At 39.2% G+C, this 12234-nt stretch overlaps 1 long non-coding RNA gene across 1 annotated transcript in view; it reads left to right on the top strand.

The window, feature by feature from the left end:
- Positions 1 to 12234, top strand: part of LOC107513691 — a 158615-nt gene that overhangs the window by 113610 nt on the left and 32771 nt on the right. The gene's annotated exons all lie outside the window — the stretch shown is intronic.

Raw genomic sequence — 12234 nt, 5'->3', positions numbered from 1 at the left:
GTGACATATACTTGTGTCAGAAGTCACTCAACTCTACCTTAAAATGCGTGTATTTATTATATGCAATTATACCTCAATGAAAAATAAACAGGTATTAGAGAGAAAATAGTTTAGTTTACCTAGATTCCTGGACTGCTTGGATATTTTAATGTGGTGTCTACTGATTACGAGAGCCATGAATTGCTGGCGAGAATATAAAAGCTAAATGTTTTTTGCCACTTTATGATTGAAAAAGATTATTATCATATAGTGCCTTCTATTTCACAGCATTCATTTTTAAATGAATCAAAAAAAAAAGTCTCAAATTTAAAGAAAAAATTGGAAAACCCTTGCTAAGTCAGATGACTTGAAATTGTGCAACTTTTAACTCTTGGCGAGACACAGCAAAGAAAGGAAGGAAAAAAGAGGGGGGTTGGTGATGTAAAGCTGAACCTGTTTATATTATTTTTAACCAGCCAATTACACTGTTAGCCCACAATGACAAATTTCTCTCCCAATACCGCTTAGCTGTTCCTTGTTCATGGCACTAATTTGCTTCCCAATTTGCCACTGTTTCATAAAGTTTCGTCAATCATAAGCATTTTTTAGAAGATTGAAATGGCAAGTTAATGGTTTACTCTCAAAGAGACAAACACCAGGGAAAAACAGCTGCAGCATTTAAACCTTGATAGAGAACATCAGCGTAATGAAGGAGCAGGCGGGCAATTAAAGAGAAGAAAATGCTCACAAAATGAAATTCTAACGTGGGGAGTTCTCTAATTTGAAAATCTATTGAGGACTGTCTAAACACATTCCTTTTGATCAATAAAAATCCTAGTGGCCATTTGCATTTCCTCTGAATGTGCCCAAACTGGCACTTGCAAGTTTAGCAATGTTGAACACAGAGGAAGTCCAGAGAAACTCAGGATACTGGTGTGTGTGCCATTCCTGTAAAACTTTCAACCCAAGAGCAAAAATGATGTGGGTCTTAAAGATGGTGAACTGAAAAGATAAAAGAAAGTAAGAAGTATCTTAGAAGAATTCTAGTCCAGAATTTCCTTGCCCTGGAGAATCTTCTTCCTTCTCTTCCCCACCACCCCACCTCCTCAAAATATGGAGAATTACAGAATGGGAAATAACTGCTAGACACCAATATTTAAGTCTCTGCTTTAAAAAGTTTGGCATATTCAAACTAGATTTGGGGAAAAGGGTGTGTGTGTAACAAAGAATTTGCCAAAAAGGCATTGATTGCTCTTAACTTTTTTGTTAATTCTGACTTTCTCAAGTCAACGGTCTCCAACTTTTTGGCACCAGGGAGCCATGATTCTATAAGAATCTAATTCCTGATAATCTGAGGTGGAGCTGAGGCAGTGATGCTAGAATTGGGGAGCAGGTGCAAATACAGATGAAGCTTTGCTCACCTTCTGCTGTACAGCCTAGTTCCTAATAGGCTATGGACCAGTGCTAGTTCATGGCTCAGGGGTTGAGGACCCCTGCATTAAGTTAATCAAGTCTGTTCTTGACAGCATCAAATGAAAGACTTCCTCTGAACATGGCCTCTGTTGCTCCAAAGTACTGGAGTATTCAGCTCTGTCATTTGTGTTGGCATAGTAACAGAGAGCCTTATTCTCTGTGATGGAGGAAGATGAGAACTCAGGACTATGGGTAATTTCTGGTGTTTACTCATTTTAAGAAGAAACTTCAAGTAAAAAAATTATCCTGTGAGCAAAAGTTTCCCATGGACTACAGACTAGTGAATAAAAACTCATATCTGACACTTTACAGCTGGGAAAACTGAGGACATGTGAGTCTAAATGATGAGACTTTGATTATACATTATATATGCGACACTCATTATTAACACAAAGAAATAAAACCTTTTTCTTTTTAAAATTCACTCTATGTCAGTCATTGCACTAGCTGCTGTGATAAAGGGATAGACAGACAAGGCTTTACAAAGCTTACAGGTTAGTGGAGGAAACAGTCATTAGATAACTATGCATTGGGGGCTTTGGTTTGGTTTTGGCCAGTGTGTGTAGAGAAAAGTGTTTATTTTTATTTTCAAAATTTAAATCGCGTAATGCATGGAAACAATGCATGTTCATTCACAAGCATGCATCACACCATGCTGCTCTCGAAACTCCTACCACTCAGCTACACATGGAACAAATTTTTCACTGTCAAAATAGGCTTTGCCATCATTTTTTAAATGGTTGCATGGTACTTTATTGCATGAATGAACCATTTCCTGTTAATATCAGACTTTAAATATGGTTCTTTATGATTTTACTGTACAATTTGGAAGCACATTGGACAAAATGCTTGAGAGCATTTTGTAAGCCATGAACACAGTGCAAACTATTATTTTTCTGTTTCTTTTCCATTTCAAAAATAGACTGGTACTTTTGTTTCACATAAACCGTGATCAAATCCTGACTCTACCAATCAAAAGGAATTTCTTTGTTTGGTTTTTATCTCTTTGAAACATAGTCTTCTTGTTTTCAAAATAAGGATACCTACTTCTCAGGGTTCTCCCAAGGACTAAAGGTGTCAATTCAGGTAAAATGCTTAGTTCCATACCTAACGAGTAAACTGCCAATACACATTAGGAGTTTTAACTGCTGCCACTGCTCCAGTCTTGGCTCTCATCATCCGTATTAGACTTCCTGCTACCTGGATGCCCCTCTTTGTCCAGTCAGCCTCTTCTCACTGTTAATAAGCTTGAAAAGCTCATAAGCTCTTTGCTGTTTTTGAATTCAACTAGTCTTCCCATAACCCTTAGTTGGGTAGCATGATCATTGCCATCTTACAGGTAAGGAGACTCAAGATGTTAAGTAAATTGTCTAAGATCACCCACCTATAGGTAGTTCTCTATGATGGTATGCTAACTAGGAGAAGAGAAAAGTCATAGTTAAGACTAAAGAGATCAATAAGAGACATATAACATAAAGCACCCTTTGCACTACCATACAAAACATGACTTCAAAGAACTCAGCTCCAATACAACAGCAGATAATGGGATCCAAGCAGAGGAAATTACTAATATGGAAGTCAATAGAGCAGCGGTCCCCATCCTTTTCAGCACGAGTGACCGGTGCTCCTGCGAGAATCCAATGCCTGATGATCTGAGGTGGAGCTGAGGCGGTGATGCTAGCGCTGGGGAGCGGCTGCAAATACAGATGAAGCTTCACTGGCTCCTCCGTTGCTCACCTCCTGCTGTCCAGCCCAGTTCCTATCAGGCCATGTACTAGTCTGTAGCCTAGGGGTGGGGACCCCCAAGGTAGATTATAGAATGGTTGAGACTCATGGCCATGTCACCGAGCCTTGTTCTGGCCTGATGACAATAATAACATCACTTATTATTTATTGAACATATTACATAACGATTATGTTATAGTTGGAAATAGAGGCAATATTGAATACCAGGATTGATCAGGATTGCAAATCTCATCACCTTTCAAAATTACCCCTACATGAATGGGACCACATTTGTGAATCTGAAATGGAAATGCCCAATGCGATCTTTGATTAGAAATCACAGCAAGTGAGAAGAAACCAAACACCTGGTCATTCTTGTTATCCACATTTAATTTCAAAGACATTTTCAAGAAAAAAATTTTCTTCCAAATGTATCATTTGTTTTATAACTCTTCAAGAAAGACAAATGCTGATATAATACAGTCATATGTATATGAGTACCTAGATATGCAGTAAGGGAAAGACTATAATTATGACAGACAGCAGCATGTGGAGGAAAATCCCTTTGCCATGTGATAACTGTGATAATGTCTGCTTTAATAATACATTAAAACCCAATGAGAAATCTCTAAGGAGTGTGGTTTGATGGGTTGAGGTAGAGGAAAGCCCAGCAAAAGTAGCCATTTATATCTGAGATCACACACAAAAGAGTTGTTTACACTAAGACCGAGATGGTACCATGTACCCATCTGACAGCAGGATGGACTAGACCCTTCATAATGCATGCGTGTGAGTAGGAGTAAATGTCTCAAGGGGACTCCCGTGGTAATGATGTTGATGTAGTTTCCGAGAAAGATGATACCTTATCCCGGAGAGACTGAGTTACAGAAACCCAGTTTTCTCACGTCACCCACACTCATTATCATCAAGAAATGCCTTCATGTTTGATTGTGTTTAAAATGATTGGTTAGAACTAGGATGAAAATTTTATAAATTATTCTGATTTCTCTTATGGTATGCAGGGTTGGCAGCAAAGCATTCCATTAATCTGAAATTGCTTTTTTAAAAGAAGATTCTAAAAAAAATCCAAAGAATCATCTTACACTGGTGTGGACTGGTGGGCCTTGTAGTCCTATTATTTCTCACGCTGTATTGTCTATGCCTAACACTAAAGATTGTCATTGCTGAGAGGATCCAAAGGGAGAAGTTAAAATTCATTTATAAATTCATTCAGTCAGCAATTTGAATATATTCTTATATAACAACTGTGCTAAAATCTGGGGCTACAAAAATGATTAAGACCCTATTCATGCTCTCAGGAAGTGGAAAGACCCACAAATTGACAGTTATGATGCAATGTGATTACTTCTAGAGTGTGTGCATGTGTGCACGCACATGCATGCACATATGTGATAAGAATGATAAAGTTTACTTACAACGGAAAGGATAAAAGGAGATAAGATCACAGACTATAGAGTCACTAAGGTTTTAGCTTGAATGAACCAAACTTCAGCACAAGGATGCTTGATGGACATTTTTTAGGACAGATAACAGGAAAGTGCGTGCCACAAAACAACTAGCTATTTTGAGGATATTCTTTTCTCTGAAATATAATGCTTCCTGAAAATAGAACAGGTTTCACAAAAATAGCACCTACTTGAGTTGTAAAGATACAAGGAAGCATGGGCAAGACCCAAGCAGAGTCCCTACCTAATGAAGATTGCATGACTGATGGGATTTTCTTCACCTTTTTCCCTGGATCTCTCAACCTCTTAGACCATTTGACCACATGGTGAAACTAAGCCAAAGAAACTTATCCAAAGAAAGCTAAAACCTTTAGTGTCTTCCAACCTTTCTGACATCCTGGATATGTACAAATCAAATTCTATCAACAAAGAATCCTTTCCAACTTATAGTCTATGCCCAAGTATGTCACCAGCTCACCATGTGTACTACTGAGATTTACTGAGCTTCAGAAGCTGCTCTCCCTGAAAATATGAGCCCTTTCTCCTTCTTTTCTATACATCAGTTCCATCAGTTCAGTTCCTGTGAAATGGCTCCCTTTTCTATTGGATTTGTAAAACCAGTGGACAGATTTATAAAACTGATATTCTTAGTTGAAAAAATATCTGTGGTTTCCTTTATATGATAGTTATGATCTTAATAATTAACAATAAATCAATACCTACCCTGTCTCAAAGATACATTGGAATTATTATAGAATCTGTTGGCACCTATCAGTATTGCTCTGTTAGAAGCCATGGGTATTATTACTTCCATTTTATTAATGAGGTACTGAATTCAGAGCTATAGAGGTCAACAGACTCCAAAGCCTATACTCAAGCATTGTGTTGTTTCTGTGGCTCTAAATCCCAAATGATTCCCCAATAACTTGCCTGGTCTCTGTTTGGGTCCTCCCACAGCATCCTGTGTTACGTAAAGTACTCACGACATCTGCACCTTTGTCACATTTAGGAGGATGATCTAGTTTACTAGAGAGATAGAAAAAGAGGGAGAGAGAGAGAGACAGGGATACAGGTGAGGGGTTCAGGGGCAACGAGGGATCTGCAAGGTCCCTCACTCTCTGCCCATATACTGAGGATGCTGACATTTCATTAGAAAAATTCTTTTCCCATTTAAGAAGTATCCAATCATTATGAAAAATGAGCAACGTACCTCTCTAGGTAGATTGAACAATGCAACTACTTAATTTTGTGGGTCACATTTCTAAACCAATTTAGAAACCTGAGGGATGAGGCATCTGAACGCAGAGACCCTACTTCTGGACTTCATTTGAGCAATGGAAGCAAAAAAGTGTAATACGTGATAGAAGAATCTTGGCTCTTAATGGGGTCATTGGTCAAGAGATCATGAAGAAACCACCTGCCATCATTCTAAGAGATTCAAGTCTAAAATACAGAGTATCAATCCTAAAATATTTTGGGGAGAAAACTGAGGAGTATCAAAAGGCCAGAAGAAACTCCAATCTTAGAGTTCGAAGGGTCCTTAAAAAATCACATGGTTCCATGTCAAAAATATGGTTCTCCCATTGTTGCTAAGGCAGTTATCTAACATTTTCTTTAAAACTTCTGGGTATAGGAAATGCCACTATCTGCCAAGACAGTGCATTTGATTTGTTTGACAACAGCATTGTTAGAAAGTTCTTGCTTCTATTAAGATGATTTTTGTCTCTTCTGGTTCCAACCTACCTGGAATAAGCATGGCCCCTCTTGATCGTGACACCTGTTCAGTAAGAGAAGGTGGCCTCACCCTCCCTCCCCAAACTGCAGAATATTCTCTGAAGTGAGGCAGCAGGTTCTCAAGGATTTCAGAGAGAAAAGACTCATCGTGGAGTTCAGGTGGGAGAAGGGGTCAGGAAACAAACTGTAAAGGATAGTACTTCAACAAATCTTAAAGAGAAAGAGATTACAGGTCTTTTGTAATTGTTTGGATGGAGAAGTGGCTCATCTACTCAGCATGATTTGTCAGTGGGGACCTTTGTTACACTGAGGTGATTTTCCTTGGAGGCAAATAGTAATGAGAGAAATGGGCGTTGTTCAGAGGAACTACCTCCCGCAAGCTCAGGCACTTAAACTCCTTTCTTCCTGAGTCTTTCCGATATTCCATCCATAAATATTTAATTCTCCATTTTGCCATCAATCAGCTCTCTGCTCTGGGAATGGTCTATGGATAAAAGCTGCCCAGTGTGGTCTGCCGAGACCTCCAGATGCACGCAAGGCACCCAGAGAGATTCTAAAGAGCTGATGTCAGGATGAGACCCTTGATTAATGATTCCCTGGGACATTCTGACACCCCTGCATGAAGCCTGGCCAAGGCTGCCTGAAAGCCGTGCTTCAGGGGAATGAGGCCAAGGTCAAAACACATCAGAAGTCCACTGTAAAACACAAGGCTCAGAGTTTCCTCTTGGGCCGCATGTTGGCCTGCAGAGGCCAAGGAAAGAGCAAAAGATCATTCCATAGTACTCTAAGACAAACAAGAGACAAGACATATGGTATTAAAAAGAGAGCAGAGGCAAGAGGAAGAATCCACAGATAACTGAGGCAGAAGGCACCAGGGGATTTGTTATGGAATGCATGACTGTGTTTATCAGAGGAAGGTCTGTTTTGTGTCACCAGTCCTTGGGTCTGCTAACTTGGGAAGAAGGTAATCTGTTCACTGCAGGAACACCTCAAATTATAGGACTTTTTGATAAATTGCAGTTCTAAGTTTTCAAGAGCTGTAAACAGTAGTCTCCATGGTATGCGTCCTCACCCAGGAAGACCCCTTGTCTCTCATGTAAAGAGTACATCACCTGCGGGAACAGTGCAGTCACTTGCAAAGGCAAGGCACAATCACCTTCCAGAAAAGGAGGAACTAGAATGTTGTCTCCTTGATTTCACCTCCTGAATGCTCACCCGCCCCCACAACCCTGGCCCATTACAGCTCTTTTCTCTACGCTGGCTTCACCTAGGCCTTTGTCACTTACAGCTTGGAGTACCACGGTGGATCTCAGGTTGGCCCCCCTGACATCTGTCCTAGTATCCTCATAGCTAGTGTCTAAAATCAGTGGTGCTCAGTGGTTACCAGGATGCAGGGGAGGAGAGAGAGGAAAGGGGGATGTCTCAGGGTAGAGAAGAAGGTCAGCATCCAGTGAGCATTCTTTAAATGTGAAACAATTTATACACATGCACACGCATGCACACACACACACAGAGGCATATAAGCACATGTGTATGTTTATAGATTTATAGATATATGCATGCATTGATATAGATACATAGGGACTGTATCTAGCTAGCTATCCACCTATCGCTCTAGTGTACTCAGTGACTTTATATGCTTCTCGCCATCATTCTTAGACATCGATTAAAAATTTTTTTAAAAAAAGGTCCTGATATTAGGATTTTGTAAAGGTCTCTCCTAGCTATAAACTTTTCAGACCTTTTGTCTGTGAGATTACATATTTGTCAGAGAGAAAATGTCAGCCTTTAACTTTATTGTCAGAGGACTAGAACTATAAGCAAGGTCTCACCATTCGTTCATTCATCATTCAGTAAAAACTTATTTAAAGATTAGGTGCTTTATGAGATGCTGGAGTTATAATGATCAAGACAATTTAGTATCTGCCCAAGAGACTCACAGTTTATTGGAAGAGACAGGCAAGTAAATGGGCGGATTTCAATACAGTGGGGTGATTTTGTAGCAGAGGGTTACTCAGGTTATCTATTATTCCCCCAAAGAAAAACAGAATATACTCTCTTGTATATTCCAGATGGGATATGGAAAAGCATAGGTTTGAGGAAGTGGTTTTATTCAAAGAAAACAGGCACTTAAAAAAATATAAATAAATCGTAGCAGCAGATAGTTAAAACCAAGCAACTAAATGTCTCTTGATCTTGCTTTTGAATAATTCTTTTATTTTGGCTAATCATTCCAGCAGATCTTCTCTCAGTTCTAGACAAACTTGGGAAGGTGACAAAGTTAGCTACAATTTTAAGTGTTCTGAGCTCCCTGTTAAGAGGCCCAGAGATGGTAAGGAAACTTCTTAAGACCACACATAGGGTCACCACCTAAAAGCCTAAGGGAACAAATGTATGATTTTTTCCCTCCACTTTATTGAAAGATAATAGACAATTAGTTGCTTAGTGTATGATTTTTTTACTGTACCATTGCACCCCACTGCATATGGGAAGGTAAGGACAGTTCCTATGCATCCTATAGGTGAAGCGTCATAGACCACAGAACCCCAAGCCGTCCTGCTGCTTCTGGCTGAGGAAGAACCCCTGGCTTCTGCCCCCATGGGGTGGAAAGCATGTGTGGGGAGGCAGGTACTAGCTCACATAGAATATCCATGTTGTTGTAAATGGCAGGATTTCCTTCTTGCTTACAGCTGAATAACATTCCATTATATATGGTTTTTATAAAAACAACAACAACAAAAAAAAACAGACTCTGTTGCCCACAGATCCTTTAGGGAAGACAGGCCATTCCAAACAGATGATTTTGAAAGCATCTTCCAAGAAGTTCTGCTTAGCTCTCGTCCAAAGGGACACATAGTCCCTGTTGGGAAGCAAGAGGCAGTAAATGTGTTGTTACTCTGCAAAACTAAGAGTGTAGTGAAGAGGCTATGGAGAAGGCACTTGCCCAGTGTCACAGAGTTTGTTATAAGCCTGCTTGAAAATTAGCCCCCACTGCTAAATGTCCCTTGCTGTGAGCTGGGACTCCAGTGGGCTTTTCTGGCAGATGTGTGAGGCTCACACATTAGGTCGGAGACCCGATGTATATGAGACACATCTGATCCTTCCATCACTCCACGCAAGTCACCCTATGGACTGGACTGCACACTGCCTCCCCAGAGTGGGGAGAGGGGTTCCAGAGCCGTAATTCAGCGTGATCTCTTCTCATCCCAGAGCCCCAGGGGCTCCTTCCTGAGACCTCAGCTCCTTCCTGCCTTCTTCATCTCAATTCAGACTTTTGGACTGGAGCAGACATCTCCTCCTCCTCCACCTTTTTACCTGGGCCGGTCATGGTGGTCCTTTTATTCTAATTTCAAACTGAGAAAACTGAGGCTAGAGAGGTGATCACACAGCTAATAAGTGACGGAGTCAGAATTCAGACCCACAGCTGTCTGAAGTCTCCAAAAACTGAGCTGTTTCCATTAGTTTAAGGCCGCCATTTTGGCTTGTTCCTCCACAAGGATGGATGTGGGGATTGGGTGATGAAAGGGTGGACCAAAGCATCCTTGGGATCACTGTCTGTGGGTGGCCCTGAATTCAGCATGAGGATATAGAGAGGAGTGCGACATAGTTTGTTCCTTAAGGAGACCAGTGTTTCAGTGAGTGCTTCTCAAACTGCTGAACCCAAGTGCCCGCAAATAACTGAACATTCCCTACAGAGCCCTTAGGCTCTGGAGAAGCCCGGGCATTTGCCGCAACTGAGAAATTTCTTGGGAGTCTCCACTTTTAGCTTACAGTTCATGTGATTTGAGTGTGCTAATATATATATATATATATATATATTAGCACACTCAAATTAAAAAAATGTGTGGCCCCACACATTTTTTCATCCATCCATCTGTCCATTGGCAAACACTTAGATGGTCCCCATATCTTGGCAAATGTGAATAATGCTGTAATAAACATGGAGGAACAGATATGTTTTTGAAATCCTGGGTTGTTTTTTTTTTTTTGGATACATAACCAGAAGTGGGATTGCTGGATCATAGAGTAATTACACTTTTAATTTTAGGCAACCTCCATACTGTTTCCGTAATGTCTAAGCCAATTTACATTCTCACCAAGTGCACAAGTGTACACTTTTCTTCACGTCCTTGCCAGCATCTATCCCTTGTCTTGATGGAAGCCTTTCCAGCAGATGTAAAGTGATGGCTCTACGTGGTTTTGATTTGCATTTCCCTGATGATTAGTGATGTTGAGCAACGTTACATGTACCCATTGGCAGTTTATATATCGCCTTTATGAAATGTCTGTTCAGTCTCTCCGCTCATTTTTTAAATTGGATTATTTTTTGTTATTGAATCATTTGAGTTCTTATATATTTTAGATATTAGCCCTTTATTAGATACATGACTTGCCATCGAATAACTTTCTTCATATTAATTCTTTGGTTAGTGCTTCAAAGAGCTAGAATTTTTCATGACACATAAGGGTTTGTATATTGATTTCCAAAAGGTTTCTATCAATTTTCATTGCCCGCCCCCATGGCATAACAACTTATCAGTTCCTCACAAATTTAAAACCAAATTACTTCATTTTTTGTATTTGGTTACTTAGTAGATGAAAACATTCTATTTGTGTCCTCGTTTCTGATTGCTTTACTTAAGAATTTTACTTAAAAATTTTTATTTACTAATATATTTATTATAATCAGGGATAATTTTTATTATAAATAGGTATAGATCCCACAGGTGTTTTGGATACTGTCCCCTTCACAGATGATTTTAGGCATTTTTTTCTGAATCTGACTTTTTAATTATTTTGTTTCATTTTACTGTAGAGAAAGTTTTTACTTTATGGGAGATAAAACTGTTGGATTTTAAGACTTTATCACTTTATCAAAATTTGCAAGTATTTCCTTCTCAAAAGATCTTATCAAGTTTTGATTTTATTTTAATGTTCTGTGCTTAGATTATTTTATCTATAAGCCCTTCATCCATCAGGAATATATATATATATTAGTATACAGATGCAGACTATTTATTGAAACTTTTATTCCTTCAAAAATTAGCTAATTTTACAAATGTAATTTATAAAATGGTCCCTTCCCTTGTTTATACAATATGTTGAAGTCATGTAGGTCACATACAGGTTTTCCCATCTATCTCATTGATCCATTTGTCTGGTTTTGTACAAGCACCATGCTGTGTTAGTTTTTGCTGCTGTATAATAGTTTATATCCAAAAGAGCTAGCATCTCCTAATTTTTTAAACCATCATTTAACATATATATGTACAAATATATTTTGTAATAATTTTACTTCGTGGCATGGCGTTTTCCTTTTGATGTTTTATTTAGGATTAGATGAAATATGTGAATTGACTTGTAAACCAAAGATATATTAAGCAAATGGCTTCTTTTGGACACAGCAAAATTTTCTAATACTCACAGCTACCCCTTAGGGATGGATCAGAGGAGGAGGTGATTACTTTGTGTCTCTACTTGGGACTTAATTTTGATACTGCTCTCTTAGGTCAGTTTTTTGCCAACCAGAGGTCTGGGTATGAGTGTTATGGAGGAAAATCACGAGATTTTTATTTCTACTTTCTGACAGCAACATTAAACAAACAGAGCAATAACCAACCTATGACCAACATTGGATTTAGATGTCACACACAAACAAAGCAAGCAGCGCCATGCTGAGCTTGGGAGCACAATCTTGCCTCTCGAACAAGAGAAGGGCCGAGGTGATTATGCAGGGCAGTCACGTTGGGGTGCAAGCCTTTTTCCTTGCTCAGTTCAAATATTATTGCTTTTAAATGTCAGCATATCATCACTGTAGGCATGTGTACTTATTAAAACTTCTCTTTCCTGAGACATT

This window comes from Rousettus aegyptiacus, unplaced genomic scaffold (genome assembly GCF_014176215.1).
Source record: "Rousettus aegyptiacus isolate mRouAeg1 unplaced genomic scaffold, mRouAeg1.p scaffold_m13_p_14, whole genome shotgun sequence".
NCBI lineage: Eukaryota > Metazoa > Chordata > Mammalia > Chiroptera > Pteropodidae > Rousettus > Rousettus aegyptiacus.
This window is presented reverse-complemented; position numbering and strand designations above follow the sequence as displayed.